Consider the following 22,903-nt stretch of genomic DNA (forward strand, 5'->3'; position numbering starts at 1 on the left):
CTGGTCACCATCACAGCATAACGACTAAAATAGGGGAAAAAGGATATAGAAAATGTAAATTGGGGGGATATGGATAGAAAAAACAAACGTGGAGATAATCTAGATAGGGGAACGAAAGTTAGTTTTTTTTTCTTCTTGAGTTGAAGGGGAGAGCTTTCGTTTGGACACGACTTAAAACCCCACAACTTTATAATAACTTTTCTAATAATCGAGGCATATTAAGAATCACTGAGAGGCAGAAAAAGTTTAGAGTTTTTAGCAACAAGTATTGGTAGATTTTCCATATTCGTCATTTCAAGTGGTGGCAATTAATATTTAAAAAAAAAATATGTGTTCTTGAAGAGATAATTGGAAGTTTGTTTCAAAATTTTGGTAAACGTCGATAAATGCTTTCCTTTTTTGTGGAAGAACGGTTACGTTCTTTTACTATTTGCTAATTAGAGCTAGGTGTGGAAAAATGGAATGGCTCATTTCATCCTATTTTTTTAAAAATAGACCTAGATTTTGCCTATCTCTTATGATATCAAGGCAAACTGTTAAAAGAACATATTTAATTAGCGCCCAAAAGTATGCAACGATTTTGAAGTTTTTTTTTTTATAAATTTGGGCTCGCAATCTGAGTTTTTTTAACTAGAGATTATTTTGTGTATGGTAACATACAGAAACTAAACTCACGTCGGGTTTCAAAAAAAAAAAAAAAAAAAAAATAGTTTTATCCTTCCGCTGAACGAAATTTGTTGGGTATACGCCACTTTGCTTCGTGGTAATGCCCCGTCAGCTCTGTATGTAAAGAAGCAACATTTTCGATTTGGGGCATATGAAACCCCCAAAAATACCCTTAAAAGCCAATGCACCCAAAACTAGTCACTGATTGATGCGAGTTTCGGTCCAGAGGCAAAGTTATTTCATTCTTCGTCAAAAATAAGCAAGAAGTGGCCGTTACGTTATCGGGCCATGTTGAACCAATTTTTATTCATAAAAATTGAAGAGGAGGACATTGGCCAACTTTAGGTTTCAACAAGCTGGCGCTATCGCTAATTTGGCGGACTCTTTTGATGACCTTGGACATATTTTTTGAAAGATCTCTGCCTTCAATCTCAGCTGAATTTTCATTGTTCAACTTGACGGCGCTACCGCTAATTTGGCGGACCTTTTTGATGACATTGACAGTTTTTTCGAAGATCTTGAAGGCTGCTCGATTAAATTTTCATTGTTAATTTTCTTCCTTTTCTTGGCATATTTTCAAAATTATTCAGTACATTTGCCGAGTTAACACTGTGCTACAAAATTCAGATTCTTGGAATAATTACAGGAAAAATCCAGCCGATTATGAAAGTAGAGCCAAAAATAAGAAACACCTGAATCGACGACTTTAAAGTTTTCATTGCAAATTTACCAAAAGTAGAGGGCGGTCGAGTTCCCCCATCTTCCACATTTTTTTTTTTGCAAATTTTCTGACTTCAATTCCTTGGAATTCTTAAATTTCAGATATAACGTGTCCTCGACAATATTACAAATAAAAACGCTAGGATAGTTTTGGTTAAAAATTTAAATCCGCAAGCGATTCGTTGTCCAGCAGTTTGTAAACAAACAAAATGAGGTCAGCTGAAAATATGCACCTTGGGTTGGCCAGCAGAACTCAAGCGCCGGCCATGGTGATGGTGTGGGTCGCCATAACAGCCGATGATCGCTCTCCGCTCGTATTAATCGACCGTGGCATCAGAATAAGTGCCGAATATTATCGAGAAAATATTCTGGAGGGTGTATTAAAGCCTTGGGCTTGCAAACATTTTGGCCGCAAATCTTGAACATTCCTACCAAAACCTAACCCCTTGAGGTGCCGTAAAGCCCTTGGGTTCGTCGTCATAAACCCCATGAGGTGTTAAAGCCCTTCGGGTATCATCTTTTTCACTCCTTGAGGTGTTAAAGCCCTTGGGTTTCTTCAAATGTCACTCCCTTGAAGTGTGCAAGCCCTTGGGATCTTCGTCATTCATCCCTTGGAGTGTGCAAGACCTTCGAATTTCGTCGTTTTAGCCCTCTTGAAGTGTCGAAAGCCCCTGGGTTCTTCGTATTTATCCCCTTGAGGTGTTAAAGCCCTTCGGGTATCATCTTTTTCACTCCTTGAGGTGTTAAAGCCCTTGGGTTTCTTCAAATGTCACTCCCTTGAAGTGTGCAAGCCCTTGGGATCTTCGTCATTCATCCCTTGGAGTGTGCAAGACCTTCGAATTTCGTCGTTTTAGCCCTCTTGAGGTGTTACAGCCCTCGGTTTCCGTCATTTTTAGCCCCCTTGAGGTGTTCAAGCCCTTCGGATATCACCGTTTATCCCCTTGGGCTAAAATACCGCAGAGCAACATTCGGGCAGCGTGTGACGGTTTCATCGGCCGTTTGAAGGCCATAATTCGTGCCAAAAGTGACCAATTCGAACAAATCTAAACGTATTCTAAAATTTGATGCTATTTCCAAATTTTTTTGCAGTCATTCAAATAAATTAAAAAAATGTAAAAATGATGGCGTTTGACCTTGTTGCAGTTTTTTTATTTCGCCCTGTACGGCCGAAAGCCTAAACTATGTTTTTAATGTTGATAAATTTCTGTCATTTAGGTAAGATCGAGGCTTTTAATATCTTATGGGACCTTAAGTAAAATTTTATGAAGAATACATTTTACATATATACCAGCCTGGATATTGGACAGGGAAATTATAAAAAAATTTGCAGCGAATTTGGGAAATGTGGAAAATTTGTATAACAACCAACATTTATGATCTTTTTTAATGATATATATTAGGAACAAAATTTTCTTTTCCTCAGAGACTAACATTGAAATTTGATATATAACATTTCTTCCTTTGACACTTTCCCTAAAAAATTAAATATTAAATGAGATTTTGACTTGGAATGAAAACGTGTTTAATTAGAAATAAAATCCATAAACACATTTTAAGTTTTCAAACACAAATTTTGAATGCAATTTTCTTTAAGGCTATTGAGCCTAGATGCATAATTTATTCTGAGACTTATAATGAAATTTGGTATAGAATATTTCTTTATTTAAAACTTTTTACCAAACATGAAATTTTATGTTACTTTCAGACATCAACTCGAAAAAGGTCAAAGGAAACATTGATCAAAACAATAAGAAAATATTTTCTATTTTTTTTTTTGCCACATTGAAGCACATATTTCTATGATATGTATTGGATATAGAGATTTATTTTCTTTGATGACTTATGATGGAATTTGATGCATAATATTTTTGGCTTTGACCTGTCCTCCTGCTAAAAATTATGCTTTATAAGAAATTTTTGCATAAACTCACATAAAGTATGGCTTTAACCCTAAAATGTGTTTTAGTATTTACGAATTACTGACGTATATGTAAGATTTAGACTTTTTTGGTATTCTGGGACCCATAGTATTTCAAGAACAACGATTTTGTAGAATATTTTGATTCGCTACGATCCTGTTTAAAGGGAGTTTTAGCTATATTATGAAAAAAGGACCAAAAAGACCCCTTTGGTGACCCATTTTAGGGTGAAGATTTTCTACCAAAATAATCCCCTCATTGTTAGCAGTAATATTTCCGAAGACACTATATATCTAAAATGCAAGGCTTCCAAGGAATATTAATTGGAAAATTTCAAAAAGAAAAATGTTGAAAAAGGGTGAATTTCTTCCCTTTATTTAGGTTACTTTGCGAGGTAAACTTTCCAATGTCTTCTTTTTTTTTCAGCTCTACTTTCATAATCTGCTAGATTTTATTATTAATCTGTAGTTATTATTTTTTTGTAGCACAGTGTTTTTATATATGAGGCATATAATTACCTACAACAAATTAATCGATACCTGAATTTTTTATAGAGAAAGAAATAACTAAAAATGTGCCCAATATAATTTCTCTACAATTTTTTTCCTCTAAATATTCTACCTTCCGTCACGAGAATTGTTTTTCAATTTCTGTTTTGATTCTTATTAGAATTTGTATTCTTGCCTCATTATTATGTTATTATCGCTTGATTCTAAACAAAATCACACTGCAGGCCAAAAAAAAATGTTAAGTTTTTCTTTTATTTTATTTTTGGATTTATTTTTTGTTTTCTTTTGCGTTGCCTTTTGATTTTAACATTTTATTTTGTTTTCATTTGATTTTGTTGGCTTTTGTTCTTCAGCGGTGTTGTGATTACTTAAAATGTGTCGTTTTGTTGTTGGTTTTTTGTTTTATTTGCATTTTATACAAAGAGAGGACAGCGTCGTCGACGATATAACTTTTTTTTGTCATATTTGGTTTTGTTTTTTCTTGCTTTGTTTTTTACTGTTTGTGTTTTTGCTTGCTTTTGATTTTGAGTTCATAGTACGCACATATTGTACACACGTTAAGAATTCAATGACGATGGTTGCTGATGAACCACCTCTCATGCTCTCTTTCTCTCTATATTTCTCTCTTTTTCTCTGCAACTCAACGACTCAAGCATACATGCATGATGTTGATGACTACACAGTTGCATACTTATCCAACCAAACAGACCAACCATCCACCCACCTCCCACTGGCATTTCTGCTGCTGCAGAAAAACAACAGCAACAACAATCTGTTCCCCAACACACAACATAAAACGATTGACAACAAAAGCAAATCTAAAGTTGTTTTTATTATTATTGGCATCATCGTTCGCTCGCTCTGCTCAGCTCAGCTTACTTGCCTATGAACTCTTTGATGGCGTTTTGGTTTACAGAGGGGTATAAGAGAAAAACTAATGCGAGCGAACCAGTCAGTCAGTCAGACAGTCATTCAGTTAGCCAGCTAGCTAGCTAGCCAGCCAACATCAAACAAAAACAATGCTAATCATGCAATTAGCAAATCACAATCGGCCATTGTTGCTGCGCCGCATGCAAATGCATTATCCGAGAATGCATCATCATCGCCGTTGTCGCCGTTGTTGGTGATAATGTATTAACATTTGAAAAGAGAGCAAGAGAGTGAGAGCGAGCATCTTATAAAATGTAACTGTAATTGTATGAATCTTCACAAGTCATTTGTGAAACAATCAAAACATAGATTCAGTTAAAGATAACGTACGTTGAAAACAGTACGTCGCACCATGGAATGAGGGGCTTCGCACGCAGGGTTGGGAAATTGGAATTTTTTCAAGAAATTAAAAAAAAAATTGATGTTAAATCGCCACGCGATAAGAAGAATATGAAAGTTATTTAATACTTTCAGAAACTTTCTTTTGCAGAATTTTTCAATTTCTTGTGGTCTATTTCCCTTTAAAAATATTTCTAATAGTCTAGTCGAATCCAAAAAAATAGCCTCTAATGTAACACGGTATACCTGTTAAATACCAGATTTTTTAATTTCTCAGATATCCCTAAAATTATGCTATGATACAGTAAGGATTTATGGGAAACCGTCTGTTTTCATATGACTTCGAGATGATGTGTATCGAATTTTCAATGATATGTGCCAAAAAGTATGCAACGATTAATGTGTTTTTCATTGTTTTTATACTAGAGACGACCCTAATCGATACCGTGTTAATAAACAGATTTCGATTTTCGAAAGAAAATTCGCTCACCTGATTTGGAGCATTTTTTGGGCACAGCGATTCTCTTAGAATGAATTACGCATGTTTATACCCTAAATCACAAGGTGGTCAGGGTATTATGTCTTTGTGCATTTGTTTGTAACAGGCAAAAGGAAACAAGATAGACCCATAGTTCCTTTTGATGATCTGCATAGAATCACATTCTGAGTTGATTTATGCATGTCCATCCGTCTATCAGTCTGTTTGTCCGTCCGTCTGTCCATGTATTTTTGTAAACAAAGTACAGTTCGCATTTATTACCCGATTCAGATGAAATTTTGCACAAATCATTTGTTTGGCCCAAGGACGAACCCTATTGAAATTGATAATAATCGGTCAAAATTTAGATATAGCTCCCGTATATATATTCGTGCTATTTGCCTTTTACTGCCCTTAACGTGTAATATCAGCCCGAAAAGTATGGAATTTTACATATACAACCATATTAGGCCTGAAAATAGGTATGCCAAATTTGATTGAAATCGGTTCAGATATAGCTATAGCTCCCATATATATTGTTCATCCGATTAGTTATTTTTGTCCACCGCCGCCGTAATATGCACTATGCAACAACAATATTTGGGAAAATATATCAAATACAGCTCAGAAATACATTTGCTAAATTTTATCGAGATCGGTTCAGATTTGGATATAGCTCCCATATATAACTTCGTCCGATTTACCTTTTATTGTGCACCAAACGTCTAATATTTGCCCAAATGGGATGGAATTTGGCACATACGACCGAATTGAGTGCACACAAGTGCAATATTCAACATATTTTTTAATGCACCCATTAATTTGGGATTCAAGCAGCGCTTTCCGACAACTGACTTCTCCATTTTTTAAATTAATCGCTTTTGACTTTTCTGGTTTTTAACAGCAGTTTTGAAAAAATTCCAGAAAACTCGAAGCAGTAACCTCTGCATGAATAATATCTCCTTTGGCAAAGAGTAGAAATGCTTGAACGAAATTTGCTCCCACTGTAAAACGATCGAAGCATGATCAAACTCAAGCGGAACCGAAAAATAGAGTTTGAAAGTTTTGTTTCTTTACTTCCAGGATTGTTTTTGAGTGTGTTTCACTCTTTACTTGAATTCTAGCGATTTTCTTCGGTTTAGTTTAGGTCTAAATACATAAAAATTGTTGGGAGCGCCTAAAAGTATGCAAGGAAAAAAATAAATATAAATTTTGACCCTAGAGTAATGTGTAAAATAGATTCTACTTTACAATCTAAAGTCTATTTTCTTCGGATGTCTGATTACATAGAAAAATGTAGAGAGCGCCTACAAGTATGCAATGAAGAAAACTAAATATAAATTGTGGCTCTGGCGCATTGTGTAAATTATCTTCCACTATACAATCTAAAGCCTAATTCAATTTTTCTCCATCAACAAAAATGCATAAACGATTTTGGTGTGTAATTATAAAATTGGTGAAAATTGGCCCGTCCGTCCGTCTACCCATCTGTGGAAATCCCTCTAGCTTCCGAACGAAACGAAGTAAGTTGATAAAATTTTATTCAAATTGGTACCTCCCCATGTCCGGCATTTTGAAGATTTTAGTGACAATATTCAGCGGATTTTTTTTTTTCAAATTTCGTATTTGAATTTCATTATAGGTACTACAATCTATGACAGAAAATTGTCAATGCAGGGCCAAGTCTTCGTATAGCCCTCATATGACAGCACCTCCTTATATTCGGTATTTTGCTGATTTCAGCGACATTATTCACCGGAATTGTTTCAAATTTGGAATTTGAAGTTCCTAATAGGTTCTATATTTTATGACAGATAATTTTCTATGCAGGTCCAGGTCTTCGTAAAGTCCAATATAACCGTACCTTCATATATTCGGTATTTTGACGAGTTTGGCTACATTATTCTCCGGAATTGTTTCAAATTTGTTATTAGACCTTCGTAATAGGTACTACAAGCCTGTGACTGAAAATTGACTTTGCAGGTCCACGTCTTCGTATTAACACCAAAATAACGGTAATTCCCTATATTCGATATTCTTATGGTTCTAAAAGAATTTTTTTACAGATTCTTTTTTGTTTTTGTAAATTTTTAATTTTTTTCCAAATGGTGAAGGTTATTCAAAGTTCGGCCGAACCGAACTTACTGCTTTTTAACTTGCTTAATCCTGTTTCTTCCTTCTTTTATCAAAAAATTTCCTTAACTTCGTTCTTGTTCCCCAAGACATTCACTTTTGAATCGGAAATCAAAACGACACAAAATTTTCGCCATAAATTATATTTTTTCTCAGGATAATCTCATTTTTACAATTTTAATTTTTTTGGTATAACTTTGCCTTGCTCAGCAAACTTAATTATCTTGTTCTTAGAAGCGGTTGATATTTTGATTATTTGAAAAAAAAAAATGTAGATTTTAAAACGACACTAATCTCTTTCCATAATCTTAATGCTATCTCATAATAATTTTTTGAATACAATTTTCAAATTTCCCGCTATCAAGTGTGAAACTTAAAAAAAAAACGAATTTTTAGGTTCGAACACACAGAATTCCTCCCTACGTCATTCGGGCCTACGACACGAGTTGTATTCGGTAAAATAAATTCTCTTGTTTTTAGAAATTGTTGATTTGCACAATTGAAGGGCATTGGAAAAAATCGGATTCAAATTCACGAAACTTTTTCTGCATAAACTTAATCTTGCCTTAGGATTTTTTTCATCAAGGGTATACAATTCATTATCATTTCATGGGTATACCATTTTCAAATTCCCCGCTTTCAATCGTGAATTTCTGGGTTTCTTTAAAGACAAGCGTGTACATAAACAAGAAACAGATACATACATTCATTAACAATTCGTTCCTATGATTTTGGGCTCTACGATCCGAAGCCCTACGATAAGAGTCTTATTTAGCAAACCCAATTCTCTCGCTCTTAGAAATTTCCACAAATAGTGGGTAGGCATTTGAAAAAAAAAAAATTAATTCAGAACGACGCTAAAATTGAATCCACAAAATTGTCAAATTCTCCGCTAACAATTTTTAAATTCGCCGCTTCTTCAAAACAAAATCAAGTTAAAATTACACATCTAATAACAACTCGTTTTCATGTCCTTCGGGCTTTCGGCACGAGAGTCCACGACACGAGTCTTTTTCGGCAAATAGTGAAAATATGAATTTCCTCAATAACATTCATGTACACAATTCGTTTTCAGGTCATTCGGGCCTACGATTCGAAACGACACGAGTCTTTCTCGGCAAATTTAATTCACTCGTTCTTAGAACTGGTGATTTTCACAAATTTGTACTTTCAATAAATTAAGGAGAGCTAATACAACGTCAGATAGATTTAAAAATTCCTGAGGAAAAATTCAAAAAATTATTCCTCGTAATTTTCACAGTGTCTTCTAAATTTTATTAAAAAAGCTTGTCATTTTCAAACTTTTTTCCAAAAAAACAAAATATTTTTTTCTTTAAAAATTTCTGAGAAAAAATTCAAAAATGTATTCTTCGTATTTTTTACAGTGTCTTGCAAATTTTATTTAAAAAACGTAACGTTTGCCAACTTTTTCCCAAATAACACCCATTTTTTCTTTTGACTCAACATAATTTTGCCACAAGCATTTCAAAGATGAATGAAAATGAATTTAATTCTATAATTTTTGGATAATTTAGGTTAAAGAATTTTTTCAAATCTTTTCAAATTTAGGAGTCTACTGATTTAAAAAAATTTTGCTCTGTTCCTTAATCTGAAAATTTTACAATTCTTAATAAATTCGCAACTTTTTTCTTTATAACTTTAAAATTTTCACAAGTTTTTCTGTAAAGAAATCCATATTTTTAAAATGTTCAAATTTTGCTAGTTTTTTTTTTAACCACAAGAAATTTAATCACATAAATCTTACAGTGCCATCCACACAATATTTCAGAAATTCTGCTTTTGGCTCAATATTATATACAGTCCTTAAATTTGAATATTTATTATTTTTGGAAAATATTAAAAAAAACAAAATTATTTTCACAATTTAGCTTCAAAAAATCATTTTCAAATTCTTAAGAATTGATTTCATAGAAATTATTAACATTTAAAAATTAGATAACACTTGAAGATTTATTATATTTTGAAAATATTTTAAAAATAAATTTTTTTCACAATTTAGCTTAAAAAAATTCTTTCAATTCCTTGAAATCAATTGCTTTTATAGAAATTATTTACATTTAGGAGTCCACACATTTCAAAAATTTAGTTTTGTTTGAGAAAATGCAAGAATTTAATATTTATGTATATTTTTTAATTAGTTTTGTTTGTTTTTTTTTTAAAGATTTTGAAAAAATTAACTATGTTTTTATAACAAATTTTTGTTCTCTTTTTTATAAATTTCTTCAAAATATTTTTTAAGTTTTCTTCCAAGTCCTTGAGAAAAAATCTTAACTTTTATCGAATTCACACTTTCAAAAACTTTTTTTGTTGCACCCCTTTTAAAATGTTCTCTTTCGGATATTTTTTCAAAATATTTTATTTCTAATTTTCTTTTAAGTCCTTGAGAATAAATGTTCTTAACTTTTAATCACACTTTCAAAATATTATCACTAATTTCAAAATAATTTCTTAAGATTTTAAAGAAATTAAAAAAAAATAAAGAAATCAGGAATCAATTTTTATAAAAAACAACAACAATTCGATTAAGCCTGGCCAATTTACAACAACAAAATACGATGGTATCCCGACCAAACAAGCCAACACTGTTCGATATTAAGAATCTTGAAAATAATGTTCTTGACTTTTAGATAAGTCACACACTTTTACGAATCCCCATTTTCAAAAATATTGTCACTAATTTCAACACAATTTCTTAAGATTTCTTTAAAGTCCTTGAAAATAAGATTTTTTGACTTTCATAGAAGTCACACACACATTCAACAATTTTTATCATGAACATCTGTTACACCCCGAAAAGTATGCAACAAAATTTTAAAGAATTTGTTTTCTTTTTTCCTGCTTAAACTAATTCTAATTAGAAAGGTTTGAGAGATAAAATAAGTCCATCCCTGGCATTACACACTTATTGGTTTTCGAACATCTGTTACACTCACAAAAGTATGCTATGAAATTTTTGAATTTATTTTGTTTTCACACCGATTGGATGAAAAGCCAAGATTATCACAGATTTTGTAAATGATTGATTGATGGATGGATGGAAGAAAGAGAGATGGAGAAAGAGAGAAAATAATGGAAAATTAATCAAAACAAACACGTTAATCAATGTTGTTGTTGTTTTTCTGTTGCCACAAAATTTCATCAAAACAAATAGATAATTATTGTTATTTTTCTGTGGTTGTTATGGTTGTGTACTGTGGCAATGCCAACCAACGCCGCCAACGCTGTCCTCATCTTTAACCCGTTGTTGTTATTATTTTTCATTTACTTCTTGCAGTTTTGAATTTTTTGTTTTGTTTTTTTTTTTTTTTTTTGTGCTTTTCTTTGGTTTCTTTTCAAGTAATAATCATAACAACAATTGAAGTAGTATTTCACTTTTCCCCAAAACACTCGAGGAAAATTCAAAACATAAACATTACCGCTTATTTTATTTTTATTTATTTTTTTTTGGGAAAATTTGCTGGTTTTCAGTTGGATTTTCAAAACAAATTGTTACATTTCCACACTTTTGCAATGTAATTGCTTTTTTTATTTTGGGCTGTCATTCATCATTGCAGGGCCAAAATGTCATTCATCATATTTCATTTCACTTTCAAATCATCGGAGATTTGAACCAAACTCACACTCACACACACACATGTAATGCACAAATTGTCTCTAAAAATGTCCTCCTTACACTCGAGGTATATGCAACAGTATCTCAGGCTAATGTCTCAGTGTATATTTCGGAATTTTTACGATTTTTTTCTCTGAGTGTATTTTGATGTTGAGGGCAAAAATATTTTTGAAAATAATTTCTGTGGTGGCTAATATTTGAGTTTTTGCTAATGCCGTTATGCGCGCTTTGGCAAATGTATCGTGTGCGCCGTGTATGGCTGTCAATTGAGTACTGGTGGCACGAGCCGTCATACATTTATCGCATGCATACCAAAAAGCCAGCCAGCCAGCCAACAAAAGCAAGGCAGGCAGGCAAGCAAGCAAGCCAGTGAGCTAGCCAGCCAACCAACCAACGAACCAAGCAAGCAACCAGCCAGTCAGTCATCGGCGGCAGCAGAAGCAGCAGCCAGCACCACAGCCAAACACAACCAGCAAACGAATGAAAATTTACAATCCAACAAATATACAGATATATACAATTGAGATTGAGATATGTACGAAACGGCAACGACAACAATAAGAACAACAACATGGCCAAACAAACAGAGAAGACAGCAGCGGCGGCAGTGGCTATCAACCAAAACAAATGAACTAACATGAATTGCTCAGAAAACCTAACTACCTCCACCCATCCACCTCCCGACATTCCCAAAAGATAGATATCGGAGCAACAGTAATGTATATATCTGTACGCCACACATTCAATTCAACGAATACAATGTACTTTTCCTTCTACTGCTTCATTTCTCTCTCGCTCTGTAAATTTCACATTTTTCTCTGCTCTCTGTACAACTGTTAACAGAGTCTGAGAAATGGAGCGGCATATATCACAACAAAACAAAAAACCAACAGCCAAACACATACCGAAAGAAAGTTGTTTGTTTTGTTTTGAAAGAAGCCCAGTTGTTGTTGTTGTTGCTGCTGTTGCTGCCGCTTCTCCATTTCAATTATGGATTTTTTGTGCCCCGACATTCTGTTGAGTTTTTGGGGGATTCCTTGCCATAGTGTTGACCCAGCAACCATTCCATCTTTGGCATACCTCACCAACGGAATAGCAGCAGGGAATTCCTCAGTGAGTGATAGAAAATAACACATGTGTGCTGCTCTCACACTCTGGAGGCCTCTCTCACTCGCTCTCTCTCCTCATTTTTTTATATCATTTTCAGAGTAGTTTGGTCAACATTTTACCCTTCTTAGTTAATATGCTTTAGCAGATTCTGTTAACTTCTTTCTAGGAGTGAATGAAGCAGCACCGGAGGAGAAAAAAAACACGCAAAAAACTCTAAATACACCCATTGTAATGCTCATCATCATTAAAATGGTGTTGCTTTTTATGCATTTGAATTGCTTCAGTGATGAGCAACGCAGAGGGGGAGTATGATGAGGACTAGGCATTGTATGGGGTATTCCGATAAAATTACGGAATTTTCACTGGAGATGGGAAATTTAAAAAATAAATTAGAACAAAAGATGAGGTGTTAAATATTGGAGTCCACCTTATGTGAAACTGGAGGATAAATATCACACTACGCTTTTCAAAAACCTTGAACTTAATATTCAGACAATCTATAGTGAAACCTCCCTCTCTCTCAGGCCAAACCTCGCCTCAATGGACAATTTTCAAAAAAAAGAAAAAAAATGCAAATGTTCATATTTACCTCCTATTAGAGGATACTCTCTTATGTGGGCATGGCTACCAGAGAAAGATATTATGAACAAGTCGTTGCAACAATTAGACGGTAAATGGGGGGAAAAGAATCGTTATAGTGCTCTATTTTTAGATAACGCGGCATCTCATCCTCGCGAAGTTGAGTTAGGAAAAATAATTGAAATCGAAAATACAAATAGCGAAATAGAAGCCGAAGAAGTGAAGACAGGCTACAGGTACCCAATAAAGTAACAAATATTGCAAAAGCTCAAAAATACCACAAAATTTTAAAAATATTTGTGCAAACTGATTTCAAAGCGTTCCGCTATTTAAAGAAACTAGAAAGTAATGTAGAAGAGCGTTTTTTTTAATGAAAACCAACAAAATTGCGAAAAAAATTCTATAAAGGATCTAAGTATCAGTCGAATCTGCCGACAGTTTGATTACTTAAATCTGCCAATGTTCGATTATTTAAATATATTTTGACTTCTGTTAGATTATTCAAATTGTCGACCGTCTATGGAGTGGGTTCCGAAGGAAAGGGCCAATATTGTCCATTTCGTATCGGAGCTAAATAAAATATTATATTTATATATTTTGACGTGCCAGGTGCCAGGTATATGATATATGTGATAATTTTTAGAAAATGTTAAAATGTGCATGGTGTAACATACATAGTCGATCGATAGTATTCCATTTTAGGTATGGTCAAAATTACAAGAAAATATAATATTTATATTCAATTTTATGAGAAATCATAAATTCCATATTCATCTCAGGTTTCTAGTTGAGATAAATACAGGGTGAGATAAAAACACTGCATCTAAGACTCAGACTGCTGTCATTTCTAAGCCACACGTCCGACAGCTGCTACAATTATTCCAGTGACAGCTCATTATATTGTTTACAAGCGTACAAAAGCATTTTGGTGAGAATTTTCCTGAAAAAAAAGTTATTCGTGATGGGACTCATAGTGTGATTTCTTTATATTTGGCTGGAAAACCACAAGTGGCTATCGTTAAAGCACTCCAGCATTCAAATGCGTATAAATCTTTAATGTCTCGTATCATCGCTCGTTACCGTGATACTGGTAGCTTAGCCCGACGTCAAGGAAGTGGACGGAAGAACGAAACAGCATCATCAGCAAAAATGGTTCGAAAAGTAATGAAGCGACCTTATCGAAACCCGTGTCGCAGTGGGCGAAAAATAGCTCGTGAGCTGAACATATCGCATTTGGCAAATATTGAAAAATGAGCTCGGGGTAAAGCCATTGAAATTCCAAATAGTGCAAGAACTTACACCGCAACAGAAAGAAAATAGATTCGAAAGAGCTAAAGAGTTACTTCGCTTGGCCGAATTTGGTTTTCTCCGCTGCGAAAACATTCGTTGTCCGGCAGTTTGTAAACAAACAAAATGATCGTGTTTACTTCACAAAGAGTTCAACAAAAAATCGGTTGGCCACCAGAAATCAAGCGCCGGCCATGGTGATGGTGTGGGCCGTCATAACAGCCGATGGTCGCTCTCTGCTCGTATTAATCGACCGTAGCACCAGAATAAATGCCAAATATTGTCGCGAAAATATTCTGGAGGGTGTATTAAAGCCTTGGGCAGGCAAACATTTTGGCCGTAGACCTTGGACATTCCAACAGGACTTAGCACTATCGCACTCAGCACGCGCCACCCAGGAATAACTACAAAATGAGGTTCCTCGCTTCAATTCAAGCGTCCAATGGCCACCAAAATCTCCGGATACCAATCCGTTGGACTATTGTGTCTGGAGTATTTTGGAAAGCAAGGTTGGTACTAAAATATACTAAAGTGTCGACCACCTTAAGCAAGCGCTTCGCCGAGAATAGGCCAAAATACCGGAGAGCAACATTCGGTCAGCGTGAGACGCTTTCATTAGCCGTTTGAAGGGTATAATTCATGCCAAAGGTGACCAATTAGATTTGTTCGTAAACTTATTCTAAAATTTGATGTTATTTCCGACATTTTTTGCTTTTATTCAATAAAATTTCTAAAAAAATTTAAAAATTATGGCGTTTAACTTTGTTGCAGTTTTTTCTTCACACCCTATATATAGATACTGTTTTATTGGGGCTATATGAAAAAATGGAACTCTATAGTCAATAATTTGTCATGGAAGACAGCGCCTATCAAAGAACTCCAAATACCAAATTAGAAATTATTTTGGTAAAAAGTGTGGTTAAAGTAATTAAAATAGCGAATATAAAGAGCTACAGTTGCATAGGGGCTTTAGGAAGATGTGGAGCTGTATTACAAATTTCCTGTCATAGGCTGTAGTACCCATAAACAACTTCAAATACAAAATTTGAAACAATTCCGGTTAGTAACGTCGCTAAAATAGTCAACATATCGAATATAGGGAGGTACTATTATATTTGGGCTATACGAAAACGTGGGCCTAAAAAAGAAATTTTTATAGGTTTTATAGGCTGTAGAACCCAATAGGAACTCTAAATACGAAATTTGAAACAATTCCGGTGTATAATTTCCCTAAAATCATCAAAATACCGAATATCGGGTGGTACCATCATATGGGGGGCTATACGAAAACGTGGACGTGGAAGAAGAAATTTTTATAGGTTTTATAGGCTGTAGAACCCAATAGGAACTCTAAATACGAAATTTGAAATAATTCCGGTGTATAATTTCCCCAAATTCATCAAAATACCGAATATCGGGAGTACCGCTGTATGGGGCTATACGATATCGTGGGCCTATATAGACAATTCTCTTCCAGGGAATAAAGTACTTAGAAATAACTTATTTTGTGGATTTTCAGACAATTCCATTGAAAAATGTCTAAAATCATCAAAATACCGAATATAGAGTGTACCGTTATATGGGGGCTATGTGATATCGTGGACCGATATAGCCCATCTTCGAACTTGACCTGTCTCCAGATAAAATACTGATCTGTGCAAAATTTTAGCTTCCTATCTTAATTCATTTTGACTCTAGCGTGATTACAACAGACAGACAGGGCTAAATCGACTTAGAATCAAGCATATATTTACTTTGTTAGGTCTAAAATTATTTTTTCGATGAGTTACAAACGGAATGACGAATTTAATATACCCTCTATACTATGTATGTCCACCTTTGGAGCATTTACTCTACCCAAAATTAAATACAATGACTTAGCTTACATGAGTCTTTGATAAAGCCAATCAATATAACGTATTGTATTCTCACTACAAATAATTTTTCCCGTCCTTATCATAACTACCCTCTCACGGTTTATTTTGAATGCGATTAAAAATCCAGCAGTCACCGAAAAAAACTTCCGTTTCCACTTTACCCTTCTTTGTTGACAAACTTGCATACACACCGATAGCTTCGAATACAAACTTACACTTCCACACACAAACACCCATACACACACGTACACACGAATACGGACAAGTGACTTTTTTATGTTAGCAAACAAAACCAGTTCATTGCAGTTTTCTGATTGGAAAACAGATGCAAAGTGTGAGATATGGAGAGAGAGAGAGAGAGATAGCGCGTACTGGCGGTGCTCTTGTAAGATAATACAAATATGCGGCACATATGCTCCCATGGCAAAACACACAACAAAGAAGCAAACAAAACACACAACAATGTCACTCGTATTACAAGCTCAATTTTACTCGTTACTGAGTGAGTTATTCGGGGAATGCCTTCTTTTTCTCTCGTTTATTACATTTACATTAACTCAAAGTGCTGTCGGTTTGGGGCATACAAGTATAACAATAATAAAAACATTGATGTTAATGATGAACTTGTTGTAAAAGTGAGGGGTCCACAGAGGGTGTTGGGCAGTGGTGCTGGCGATCGCCTTGCCAAAGTTTTGTTTTTAATTCATGAGAGTACCCCAGAGACTGCCTAACTCCAGTAACTCCGCTGAAAGAGAGCTATTGTATTTTTTGAAAATCATATTTTTTTGTGGGCCATAATCATTGCAGCAGCTGTAAAGTGTTGTTCAACCGGACGATCGGTTGGATGTGTGCCCCTCTCACACGAGACACGAGTCTGCAATTTAATTGTCATTTGTTGTCGTCGTATTCAACATGGTCGTCGTCGTCATCATCATCATGGTCGACATCATTGTTGGTTGGATGTACCATTTCGTAGTTATTTGTTGTATTTATTCGATATTTATATTTTCCAGAGCACTCGAAGTTTTTGGCTTGAATGAATGGTGGTGGTGTTAGTTTTAAAACGAGGCACAAATGTTTTGAAAATTTGTTGCTTCATTATTGTGGCCGAATGAATGCAGCCAGTCAGCCAGCCAGCGAGGGAGACAGGCCACATTTCGTAATGTAAAACAAATATAACAAACAAGTGAGAGATGATGATGATTTGGTGGGTGGGTAATGGTGGTGGATGGTCACTCGGACGTCCAGGCATTTACGTTGTCTGGCTTTTCGGCTGACATAGCATTGTTGATTTTTCTGGACATTGGCTAAACACTGATAGGGCGACGATGATGTGATACCTATATCGTTCACCACTTTTACCAGGGGAGGTGTTGTTGTTGTTTCTCTTGCCGGTAATGGATTTGAATTTTTATTCTTTTGAGTTTCAGTTTTCAAAACATATGGTTCATTTTCTGCCGGCGACGCAATGTTCTTGTTTTGTGGCCAACGACTGTTGCTTTATGCTGGCGGTAGCATTGCTGACTCGCAACTTCTAGTCATTTTATGCTCCACGAGTCCACCATATCGTGTTGGGGTCATTGCTTTGAATATTGGCCAATGCAAAGTGTTTATTTACATTACTACCGATTAGGGATTAACGATTTCGAGGGGCGTTCTGGCAAGGTAGGGAAATGTTTTTGTGGCAGGCAGAGAAGTTTTTCCCATGGAAGTCTTAGGATAATGAGTCGCTTCTTACTAATACCATTGAATTACCAAATAATAATTCCAATAATTAAAAAAATAATAATAATTTGTTGTTGTAAAATAATTGAAAATAATATAATATCGGACAAGGATGGCAAATGGAAATCCGACGAAGTCATTGCATTCGACGTATACAGGGCTCGGGTCTGTACGGGCTAAAATCCTATCTCGGCACCTCTTTATATTACCTCAAAGTAAATTCTAGGCCTCTGAGGCCCCCGTTTTCTTTGCATTCATTCGACGGAAACTCCTGCTTTTCGCCTCGGGGAAATGTAACCACCAACTCGACACCTATTTTATATTACCTCGAGATAACTTCCAGGCCTCTGAGGCCCTCTGTTTCTTTGCATTCAAATACAGCTGTTCCCTTCAAGGTCTATGAGTATTTATGGCTAGCTTTCCTTCCTAGCAGTTGCTCTTGACATTACAGTCCCTTTTTGCAACGATGTTAGTGTTTGAAATACCTTATGTTTGTCGTTTCGTTTCTGATCGGAGTTCCATCCAGTCATCGGCTTCATGAAACGAGGGTATTATCTGTTTGATCGAAGTCTTGTTTTTCATAGAGGCACAGAAGACAGCAATAAATATCTGGAATAAACCTTTAATATCTGGAATGGTATATAAGGTGCTGATTTTTTCCGGTCCACGCATTTGGCATATTGAAAAAATGGCGCCCAATGTGGATTCTAATTTCTGACTGCAATATTCGATGGCTTACATTTAAATAATTGTGATAGGCATTGAGGCAACTACATTGAGCAGTTTGAGAGCTTCTGGAAGATTCCATATTCTCAAAAATACATCAACCCAACGTAGCCGGATGTGCGAAAATTTACGAATTGTAATTCAAAGACTATTTGAAATTTCTGCCCTTAAAGACAGAATCCGAGCACCCGTACTGGACCATCATGATCTATTAAACTATTTTAGGTAAATCCTTCCGAATATGAAGCCTGGGTCAAATAAAAGAGTAAGAACTTAAAATATGGCAGACGCAATGGAAGTGGGATTCATAGACCAGATAAGCAGACTCCCAGTCACGTCGGGTTGGCGTATTTTTGAGAAGATCAAATCTTCAGAGAAGCTGTCAAACAGCTCAATTTTGTTGCCTATATCTTCTTCGCAATTATTTAAATATAAGCCATTAACTGTTGCAATCAGGAATCAGAAACTAAAATCTGACAAATGCTTACCTCAGTCGCAAATGTCTTGCCTGAAGAAATGAAGTTCAAGTTATGAGGATTGGGTCAAAAAACTGAATGAAGGGGGCATGATTTTTCCATTTAATTCAATTTGATACCCTGTTGGTCGCTTTTCTTTATTCGGTCATTAATAGGTGATTTAGATTTATTTAGCGCATCAATTATGGTCGTCATTTCAATAGCTCAACGTAAAAATTTCGATCTAAGCGCCCAAAATGCTAGTCCTATAATTTTGCATTTGAAAACTTGGACCTCGCATTGGGCGCCATTGCTGAGTCTTCTTCAAAGGCCTTCAAACTACTTTGCGTATAATTTCTGAGGCTGTTTAAGAATTTTGGAAGAGTATTAAACGATATAGAAGGACGATATCGGAAAAATGTTTAACATTTAAAATTTGGAACCCTTATTCATGAAGTCATCTCGAGTATCCTGCTAAGAACTCAATGTCACAGTAAAGGTCTCCATTTGATAGTTTATTGCATGAGCCGGCTTCCTGAAATAGTAATATTTTTTTTTTCTGCTGGAACACAATAAAAGTAGGTTCTGTACCAAATCGAATCAAATTCAGATTCTCAATTTTTAAAATTTGTTTCTTTCGAATGAATGTTGTAATTTTCAGTAGATTAAAATTTTTCAATATTCTTTGTTGAATATCAGAATTTTGAATTAGTATTTACGCATTCGTAAATTTGGACCACATGTTGGGCGCCATTATTAATGAGCCTGGTTACCGATATGTTTATTTATTTTGTTTTTTTTTTTTTTTTTTTTTTTTGCAGGAACCAATGAAATACTGGTCTAGACCAAATCGAATCCCAATTCCCATTTTTTAATTTGTTAATTGGTTATCAGAGCCACATGTTGGGCGCCATTATTCATTAAGTCAACTGAAGTATTCTGGAAACAACTCAATGGCTTTCCTGTATATAAGTTATACCCTAAATCTCTTGATCTCCATTTCTATGCACAAACTTCTAGCTACGCGTATATAAAACGAGCTGTAACACATCGATTACTCCGGCTATTAACTGCAAAACTTGATCATTTTGGTTCGATCCTAATGTTGGGCGCCACTTTCAAGTTTAATTTTGATAATAAAATGTTATATTATTATAAATAAATAAAAACATGTCAAAAAAGCTGTAAGTTCGGCCGGAACGAATTCGGCAATTTTCAAAAAAAAAAAAAAAAGAAAAAAAAAGCAATAAATAAATAAAATCCGTTAAAAAATTCTGTAAAAATCTAAAAAAATATTGATTATAGCCATATTGGGGTTTACACGAAAACGTGGACCTGCATTGGCATCTTTTGTCATATGCCATTACAATATTCAAATACGAAACTTGAAAAAATCCCGTTAATTATTAAGTTGAAATCTTCAAAACACCGAGTATATGGAGGTACCATTATGTGGGGGCTATACAAAGACGTGGACCTGCACAGATAATTTGCTCTCATAGGCTGTAATATCCGTTACGAACTTCAAATGCCAATTTGCAACAATTCCGGTTAATAACGTCGCTAAAATCATCAAAATACCGAATATCGGGAGGTACCCTTATATGGGGCCTATACGAAGACGTGTACCTGCACAGACAATTTTCTGTCTTAGGCTTTAGTATTCATTGCGAACTTCAAATACGAAATTTGAAATAATTCCGGGGAATAATGTCGCTAAAATAATCAAAATCAAGAAAAAAGGGAGGTACCATTATATGGGGGCTATACCAAAACGTGGACCTACATGACCCATTTTCAATACCAAAAGTCCTGCAGACATAATACACATTTGAGTAAAATCTTATCAACCTACTTAATTTCGTTCGGAATCTAGAGAGATTTCCACAGACGGACGGACATCGCTAAATCGACATAGAATTTTATGCTAATCAAGAATATATACTTTGTGGGGTATAAAATGTACATTTTGAGGTGTTACAAACGGAATGACAAAGTTAATATACCCTCCATAGAATGGTGGAGGATATAAAAAGATAGTTCTTAGGGGATTTTCTAAGAGGATTTTGAATGTCCCTATTAATAAGTTATGACCCAAACTATAAACCTTTATTTTTATTCCCAAACCTTTAACTGCGTGTGTGTATACAAATCGACCCCCTATACACCGATTACGACCACCACTTACTCCGTAACAACGTAATCATCCAGCGAACATATTTCCTAATAAAATCATAACAGACAGGAGACAACTCAAATCAGCAGGAACAAACTTAATCAAATTGCCAACACACACACACACCTCCACCCCCACCATCACCCAAACAACAGCAGCAACAACGAAGCGTAAAATTCCAAATACTAAAAGAACAAGCATCGCACATAAGTACGTAAAACATAACGTCCCGACAACTTTCAACATGGCTGGCTGGTGGACTGGCTGACTGACTGCTTTATTACGTTATGTGGTGCCTTTTTCGCCAACTGTCTGCAAAGCAACTGATTTATTACTCACTTTCTACAGCAGTCAAAACTGCAAAAGTCCATAGCCGAAAAAAAAACAGACGCTCACCACGGGACAGGAGACGTATGGGTTACAAAAAAAAACAAAACAAAAAAGACATCTCCCAAAAGTGGTTGGCATTGGCATTATTGAGTGTAAACGACGAAAATTGTTCGGTTCGCTTCGGTCAGCGTACCTTCCAGAATGATTATTCGGCGCATACGAAACAATCGCTGCACATTCAAGCAAAAGCAACCTCTGCACAAAATAGACACAAGCATTCGGTGGCATGTCAACACAGTGAACCCGAAGAGAGAAAGAGAGCAGTGTATAAGGAGAACACAGCGTACAAAGAAGAGGCATAAAGACCCCACAGCAACAGCAACACTTGTGCCCCACGAAACAATGGCCAGATGTGTTACCACTCACGTACACTTGCCGCCGCAAGACTCACGCATTTCATTGCTTACGAATACTCAATCACTCATTCTCGTCGCTGGCTCGCTGACTCCGTCGTCAGTCGGCAAGTACTTAACTGACAGAGTCAGACTGTAACGGCGTCCATAATAAAACATTTCTTTCCAAAGAAGTAGCGAAAAAATCCGCACGAAATATAATGAAATTGAAAATATCTTTTTTTTTTTTGTTTTCGTTGTGCATTTTTTGTTTTATTTTGACTCAAGACTTTGTTGTTGTTGTGGTTATTGTTGTAGCCGATGAAGACAAAAACCGAAAAACGACGGCGGCAATGACGATGATGATGTTGATGGTGGTGGTCGATAGCATGTCGTCGCCAACGATGAGAACATTGCTGTTGACGGTGCTCTACATGAATGTGAGTGACACTCGGAATAGAGTAAATGCTGCTCAGGGATGTAGAGAGGCCAGCCATGTAAGACACATTGGCGTTTAATGGGTATTTAGGCGATTTTTTAATATTTTATGGTTTAATTCGGAAGATGATAACAAAAACTCATTAACTGGCTTTTACTCAGTAGAATACAGAAGGAAATTTTGAATTAAGAAACCTGAAGATTAAGATGTGTCCTTCTTCCTGACACATCTCCATATCTCTCCACCGTGTTTGATAATATAATACTGATCCCTAACCCCACATTGGGCGCCATTTAACACAATTTTAAACAACTTTAAAATAAAAGTTTCCAAAGGAATGTCTGGTTTTAAGAATATTTTGACTGTTCTCGATTGTTAAGTTATCCTTTAAATTTCTTCCCCACATTGGGCGCCATTTAATCGAAAAATATTTATGGTAACACACATTTACTCCAGCGATGGTGAAAATGAAGAGTTCT

General features: G+C 35.3%; 1 protein-coding gene across 4 annotated transcripts in view; it reads right to left on the reverse strand.

Annotated features, from left to right (window-relative positions):
- Nucleotides 1-22,903, reverse strand: part of LOC101889302 (neurogenic protein mastermind) — a 425,563-nt gene that overhangs the window by 113,020 nt on the left and 289,640 nt on the right. The window contains exon 1 of one of the 4 annotated variants that reach the window (XM_020036264.2): nucleotides 11,132-11,663. The exons of the other annotated variants lie outside the window; for them this stretch is intronic. The gene's annotated coding sequence lies outside the window, so the exon portion shown is untranslated. Of the gene's footprint in view, nucleotides 1-11,131; nucleotides 11,664-22,903 lie in introns of those variants that run through there. 4 annotated transcript variants of the gene reach the window in all.

This window comes from Musca domestica, unplaced genomic scaffold, assembly GCF_030504385.1.
Source record: "Musca domestica strain aabys unplaced genomic scaffold, Musca_domestica.polishedcontigs.V.1.1 50, whole genome shotgun sequence".
NCBI classification, from domain to species: domain Eukaryota; kingdom Metazoa; phylum Arthropoda; class Insecta; order Diptera; family Muscidae; genus Musca; species Musca domestica.